Source organism: Aotus nancymaae, unplaced genomic scaffold, assembly GCF_030222135.1.
Source record: "Aotus nancymaae isolate 86718 unplaced genomic scaffold, 86718_ANA_hifiasm-v0.15.2.pri h1tg000014l, whole genome shotgun sequence".
In the NCBI taxonomy this organism is placed as follows: Eukaryota; Metazoa; Chordata; class Mammalia; order Primates; family Aotidae; genus Aotus; species Aotus nancymaae.
The window spans coordinates 65,732,311-65,739,581 of record NW_026988425.1 but is presented as its reverse complement, the minus strand read 5'-3'; the positions used below and the strand labels follow the sequence as shown (position 1 = coordinate 65,739,581).

The 7,271-nt window shown below is 46.1% G+C and overlaps 1 long non-coding RNA gene across 1 annotated transcript; it reads right to left on the bottom strand.

Moving 5' to 3' along the window:
- Window positions 1-4,941: 4,941 nt before the first annotated feature.
- Window positions 4,942-5,802, bottom strand: LOC135274798 (uncharacterized). The gene is made up of 2 exons (XR_010342536.1): window positions 5,744-5,802; window positions 4,942-5,414 (listed from the first exon to the last, which is right to left on the bottom strand). It is a non-coding gene; the product is annotated as an uncharacterized LOC135274798 (long non-coding RNA).
- Between the last annotated feature and the right edge of the window lie 1,469 nt (window positions 5,803-7,271).

Here is a 7,271-nt window from a genome sequence, read left to right as displayed (position 1 = left end):
TGATCCTCTAGCATTATTTTAAACTTCCATGGAAATGTTGTCATCACATCATGATTCTGATTTTTTCCATAGCTGGAGCTAATTTAAGTTGTTATTACTCCCTCGGTGGCCAAGCTTTGGTTGCTCTATAGGCAGACCCCACAATGCAAGGAGGACAAGGCAGAAGCACCATTAAGGGAGCTGCATGAAGATGTGTAGGAGATAGTACAGAAACTACTGAGTCTAACCTTTTTTATTACTATCTTTAAAGAGCCTTCATCTTTTTTCCTACAAAATGAGTCTTCATCTTTTTTCCTACAATCTTTAAAGAGCTCTTCCTTTATTTTTTTTTTACAAGTATTTGGTACGGTGTAAATACTTGGTTGGCTACAACTTTGAAGTTTACATGAAAAAAAAACCAGCTAAAGAGAAGGCAGGAGCAGGAAAACAAGTGGCACTAACCAGCAGAGGAAAATGGATACGCAGTAAACATGCCCGAGCAGAATGTTTTCATTCTGTTCTGATCATACACTGTGGACACATGGCATGCTTTCTTGAGGGCTTTGGCCTGGGTTGCCTTCTAGCACGAAGCTCTGGGAAGATGCTGGGGGCCAGCCTGGCTTCCCCTCACTGTGAAGTGACCTTAACAATCAGGCTTCACCCATATCTTACTGTCTTGACTTTTCCTCCAGGAGCAGGATTAGGATTTCTGGTCACCCACTGCTCATGGGGCAAGATGAGGAAAAGAAATCCCTGGGAGACAGTGATGGAGATGGAGCTGCACTGTGGGAGTGTCAGAGGGGAGACAAGCCCCTGAGGAAGTCACCTTTTAAAGCAGATCTTCCTGTGCCTGCTAAAAATGGCAACATGATGGGGAATCTCAGCAACTCCACGATGCTGGGAGATGTGCTAAGCCTGCCCATGAGGAATTTTCCCTTTAATACTGGCTAGTTGCCTGGCTGGAGTACAGTGGCGTGATCTCGACTCACTGCAACCTCTGCCTTCCTGGTTCAAACAAATTCTCCTACCTCAGCCTCCTGAGTAGCTGGGACTACAGGAGTGCATCACAACTCCCAGCTAATTTTTGTATTTTTAGTAGAGACGGGGTTTCACCATGTTGGCCAGGATGGTCTTGATTTCTTGACCTCATGATCCACCCACCTCGGCCTCCCAAAGTGCTGGGATTACAGGCATTCAGGTACCTTTCCCTGACCCCTTTTGCTCCTCTTACTCTTAAAACAGACTGGCAAGGAAGGATAGCAGGCTGTGGGTGGCTACTGCAAAGGCTTGCCAGGATACCATGCAGGTGGCAACTCCCTGGAGACCACTTAGCTATAAGTGCAGGAAGAGGAGCTCTGTGTAACTCCCCAAAATTGCTCCCATTCGATCTGTCACCTTCTGCAGTCTTGGTCCTTTTCCCTGTATGGGCCACTTGCCCCCTGCCTCCCAAGTGAGGGCTTCCAGTACCTCCATCCACTGTTCAATTTTAGTACAGCTCATTGGTTGCTAACATTGCATTAGCAATATACCTGTTGCATATTTTGTTTATTCCTTATTTTTGACAAAAAGAGCATGTGTGTGTGGGCTTTAATAGTTTTTGTTGTTGCTGTTTTGTTTTGTTTTTTGTTTTTGAGACAGTGTCTTGCTCTGTCATCCAGGATATAGTACAGGGGCGTGATCACCGCCCACTGCAGCCTGGACTACCTGGGCTCAAGCGATCCTCCCACCTCAGCCTCCCAAGTAGCTGCAAGTACAGGTGAGTGCCATCATAATTAGTTAGCTTTTTTAAAAAGTTTTTTGTAGAGACGGGAGTCTCACTATGTTACTCAGGCTGGTCTTGAACTCCTGGCTCAAGCAATCCTCCCACCTGGGCCTCCCAAAGTGCTGAGATATTACAGGTGTGAGCCACCATTGAATAGTTTTTAGTGATAAAATATTTAACCCCTGCTTGACCAATAATAATACTAATAACTAACACTGAACTTCGTTATAGACTGAATTGTTTTCCCTCAAAATTTATATATTGAAGCTTTAACCGACACTGTGACTGTATTTGGAGATAGGGCTTTAAAGGGATAATAAATGCTAAATGAAGTCAAAATGCTGGGGTCCTAATATAACAGGACTGGTGTCCTCATCAGGAGAAGAAGAGACACCAGGAGTGCCTATGTACAGAGAGAAGGCCATCTGAGGACGCAGCATGAAGTTGGTCAACTTTAAGCCAAGGAGAGAGGCCTCAGAAGAAACCAAACCTGCCGACTTTCAGCTTCCAGAATGGTGAGAACTAATTTCTGTTGTTTAATCCACCCAGACTGCGATACTTTGCTATGGCAGCCCTAGCAAACGAATCAAGCCTATACTGTGTGCTTGATTCTGCTAAGTGTGTTACATGCATTATTTCAATTAACCCTCAAAACAAGTCTATGTGAGTATCCCCAATGTACAGACAAGGCAGCTGGCAAAATAAGTAAGTGCTGAGGTTTGAACGTAAGTCTGCTGACTACAAAACCCTGCACATAAATTCACACTACACTGCTTCAAAAGGAAGTATGTGGCCCCAGATGCTCTCAGATAGGGGGTCACCTTTTAAAATAGATCTTTCAGGATGATTTGTTGCTTGCTAAAAATGGAGTAGAGCAGCAGATACACTCTAGAGGAAATAAAAGATCCAGATTCCAGCCCTGACTCAGACACTGACTGAGGGATTGTAGTAGACTGAATGGCGGCCCCATAAAAAATACGTTCAAGTGCTAATTGCTAGAACCTGTGAACATCACTGCCTATGGTAAGAGTGATTATCACCTTATATGGCAAAAGATGTAGTTAAGATTTTGAGAGGAGGAACTTATCCTGGTTTATCCAGGTAGGATCAAAATGCCATCATCAGTGTCATAATGAAATGGGAAACGTTCCCTTGTTTCCCTTGCAGGGCGTGTGATGCAGGGTGTAGCTCACTTCAGTGCTCTGAGGCCTTGGTGTACTAGGATCATTGGATCACACACGGGCTTGGAGAATGAGTGCAAGACTTTATTGAGTGGAAGTAGCTCTCAGCAGATGGGGGAGGCAGAAGGGAGATGGTTTTTCTCCTGGAGTCAGGCCACTCAGCAGCTCAGGCTCTCCTCCAACAGCCCTGGCCAAACTCTGTGTCATTCCACCATCGCCGGCCTGCCGGTGCTTGTTGGTGTGCTCTCCATGTCCTCTCAATGTCCAGCCACTTGTGTGTCTGCCTGCTAGGGACTTGGGGTTTTCATAGGCACAGGATGGTGTTGTGGAAGACGAGGGTGTTCTTGGGAAATGGAACATTTAGGCAGGAAAACAGAAATGCCTGTCCTTACCTAGGTCTACAGGCACAAGCCCGGGGTGGAGCTCTTGCCAGGGTCCACGCCCTTCTCTACTCAGCACTTTTCTGCCCCCACTTATATATCAATAAGAAAGAGTGAAATAACACAGACAGAAGAGAGGAGGAGGCAAAGGGAAGACAGAGAGAGAGATGCAGCCACAAGCCAAGGAATGCCAGCAGCTGAGGGAGGCTGGGAGAGGCAAGGACCCTTCCCTAGATCCTCCAGAGGGAGCCTGGCTCTGCCAACACCTTGATTTTGGTGATTCCTCACCAGCCTCCATCACCGTGAGAAAAGAAATTTCTGTTGTTTAAGCCCTCCAGTTTGTGGCACTTAGTTACAGCAGTCACAGGAAACTGATACAGAGACTTTGGACACATCACTTACTCCTCCGTAAAATAAGCATGTGGGTAAGATGGATAGTTTTGGCTTGGGTGCTTGGTTGCTGAGCTTGGTTGCTGTCCTTGAAATTATCCACTGCTGGAGTCACCAAAACTTTACAAAGTTTTGAGGTTTGAGCATCACCCCAAGGTACCTGAAGCAGAATTGCTTGGATGTGGGCTCAGAAAACAGAACCTGTAAAGGGTCTCCAGGTGATTCTAATGGTGCCTGGGGGCAGGCCCTGGTTTCTGCGTCTAGACCCTTAAAGCTCTGAGGGTCTGTGATTCTCACTAAACAAAACTCAGCATTCCCTGTCGTCCCCTTCTTCCAAAGCTTCAAGAAACAGTTTGAACTTTCGGGCAAGGAGAGAGACAGGACTTTCCAGAATAGAAATGGATGGTAAGTGAGTCCTCCCAGGACCGCAGAGGGGAATGGAGAATTTAGGGAGAGAGGGAGGAGAACAGCAGGGAAGCGGGTGGAAATGAGAACGCCTGGGAGGTCTGGGGAGCCTTCAATAACATTGGAGCGGACAACGGACAACGGAGAGGGCTTCGGGGCCAGGGGAGGCACCTGTGAAAATAGCAAATACTTGAGCCAGAGACGATACACATCCTGCCCTGGCTCCTGCAGGTTTCCCGCAGAGGCAAGGATCACAGGGCCAGGGTGATGTGTCTCCCACGATGTCAGCGTCCCCGAGGGCCCGTCAGGAATTTGACAAGGGAACCCGCTTGGGGCTGCAGTGACATCTGAGGAAGGCGTAGGAGAGGAATAGAGGGGGCGAGAGTCAGATCATCATTCCCAAAGATATGGCTTTAACCTCTGCCCCCTCCTGCCCTCCGGCTCTGGGAGACCCCGACAAGCCAAGAACCTTCTCCAGAAGGGAGGGGAGCGGTGCGGGTGTGGGGAGGGCCTCTGCCGGGCGCCATCATCTCTCCTCCACCACACAGCTGACAGACACTTGAGAACTTTCCTTCCCAAGCCCGTATCCTGCTGGTTCAGGGCAAAGTGTGCAGCTTTCCCACCAGGATCAGTGAGGAAATGGCCTGGTTTGGACTCAAACAGACTGATTTGTTTTCCCAACAAGGCCTCCGCTCAGTTCAGGGAGCACCAGTGATGCCCATTTTTCCAGGGTGCCTCTCCCACCCGCCTCCCTCTCCCCGCTCTGAGAACACATCACCTAGTGTCTGTAGGGCTTCTGCTTCTTGTTTGACATCCCTTATTTACAAAGCAAACAGAATGTTCCTTTTAACACACATCATGCTAAGTTTATTAATGCAGAAAACAATCCCAGGGGGCCGACCCAGGGGACCCTTGAAACCTGCCAGCACAAACTCTTCAAACGCTCAGCCCGTCAGATCCTCCAGGACAATATTTCACACAATGGAGTAAAAATAATATTTTTCTTTGGACCTTTCCAGCCGCTTTTGTGGTGAGCAGACAGAAATTATTTTCTTACTCTGCTCCCAGAGCAGAAATCTGGACGAAGCTGCGTTTATTTGTTTAACACAATGATTTCATCCTAAATGTCTCGACAGCAAATAGTTGGTGGTTTAATAAAGGGCCTTTGAAAGGAGGCTGGAGCTGGGGAAATGTGAGGCATGCGGCTCTTGGGGCGAGCAGGTCGTGGGCTGCTGAGACTGGGTGCCCCCTCCGCCTGCCTGGGAGCCCTGGGGGTCGTGGTGTGTTATTGCTCCCTGATCAGAACAATTTGTGCCGCTTCCATTCCTGGAAAAGGAAGGAGACTGACCTTTCGGTCACGAATACCGGACCTTCCCCAAGACCAGCCCTGCCAAATACAGACAGACATAACTCCAAAGCAGATACTTGAATCTGCGTGAAGAAAAGAGGCCTTTTGTACTTACATCTGCCTTCCTGTGATTAAAAATTATGTCCTGTGTCAGCCAAATGTTGGCTGCTGTTCTGGTGCCAGCCTAGAGTTCTGCAGCCAGGACAGTGATTAGGAGAAGGGAGAGGGATCAGAGCCAGCTCAAGCCTGATTCCCCAGCGAGCAGAACCTACCCCATCGGGGCCAAAGACCCTGGAGCCTTCCAACCTGCAGTTAGAGGTGTCAACAAAAACTCAAAAAAACTCATTTGCGTTTCACTTCTTTTCCTTGGGAAGAATTGTAAGGGGCAGTAAAATGGAAAAAACTGAACACAGAGGAAAAGAGCCAGGAGAAGGTCACGAGTGGCATAACAACTGCCCAGGCGCCCTGATTGCAGCCCCATCATTTTACAGCACAGGAGGGAGGCCCAGAGAGGGGCAGTGACATGTCTGAGGGCACACAGCTATTAGAAGAAGAGCCATTGTGGGAACCAGGCATCTAACCTCCAGGGCTGAAGGGGAAAGAGCCTAATCTAGCCTTATAGCTGACAAAACTGAAAAGCTGAATTATAGGTCTCATTTTTTCAAACTGGGACTTGGTTCAAGGTGATTGAATGTGATTCAGTTCCTGGTGATTTTAGTTCTTGGAACAATTGATTCAGATCTAAATCAGTTCCTGGATAGAACAGTGAAGAATAGAATATGTTTACACACACACACACACACACACACACACAGAGTTATATTTTCAATTATTCACTTATTCATTGAAGAGTGTATAAAATATGTATATATATTAAAAAGACAAAATGACTTATGGTATATTACTAGTAACATTGATATATCTCTTCTCAGTCTTTTCTCATTGCTTCTATATGTTTTTATTGTATATATTTTTTCTTTTTCTTTTTTTTCACAAAATTAAGCTCTCAACTGCTTTATTTTTAAAATTATGTAATTTATGCTTAAGCATTTTTCCCATCTCATTAACAGACTTTCTGGAGCATGACCTTTGAAATGCTGCTTGACACTTCATCACACGATGTGACTGTCATAATTCTTTCCCCCAGTACCCTAAAGCTGCTCATAGGACAGAATGTCTTTGAGTAGGTCTTGAAGAACAGTCTCTGAAAGACTGATGGGCTGTGTGGGAGGTGGCCTTCAAATTCTTGCGGCGATTTAAATCTCTTTCGTTCACCTCAGATTGCACTCCCAGCTCTCTTTTATCTTTCTCATTTCTTCTTTTTTCTACTTTTTTCCTAGACCCAAAACAGGCAGATTCCTTACATTTGCATATTTTACAACCTCAAAGACTTTTTATAGAAATGCGCTCATTTAATCTTTATAAAAACCCTACAACATGGGCAAGGCAGAATGATCCCAATTTTATATGAAGGAAAGTTGAAGCAGGCAAAAAAAAAAAAAAAAGGAAAAAAGAATTATCCCAATTTTATATTCAGTGAATGTATTTTGAGTGCCAGCTGTTTGCACTTTGGTAGTCACTAAAGGAGGGGCATAAGTAAATCCATCCTTATCTCAAGGAATTTTCAGAGTAGTGGGGGCACTTATAAGGATTTCAGTAGATGATGGCTATTATTATTTTTGGCTGAAATGACTTGCCTCCTGTCAGGTGGTTAGTTACTGGTTCAGGAAAGTGAAGCAGCACATCCTCTGCTTTCTGTACTCTATTCCCTACACCATGTGACTGTTAGTCAAGAGTAGGTCCAGAATAGGTGGGAGATGGTCAGG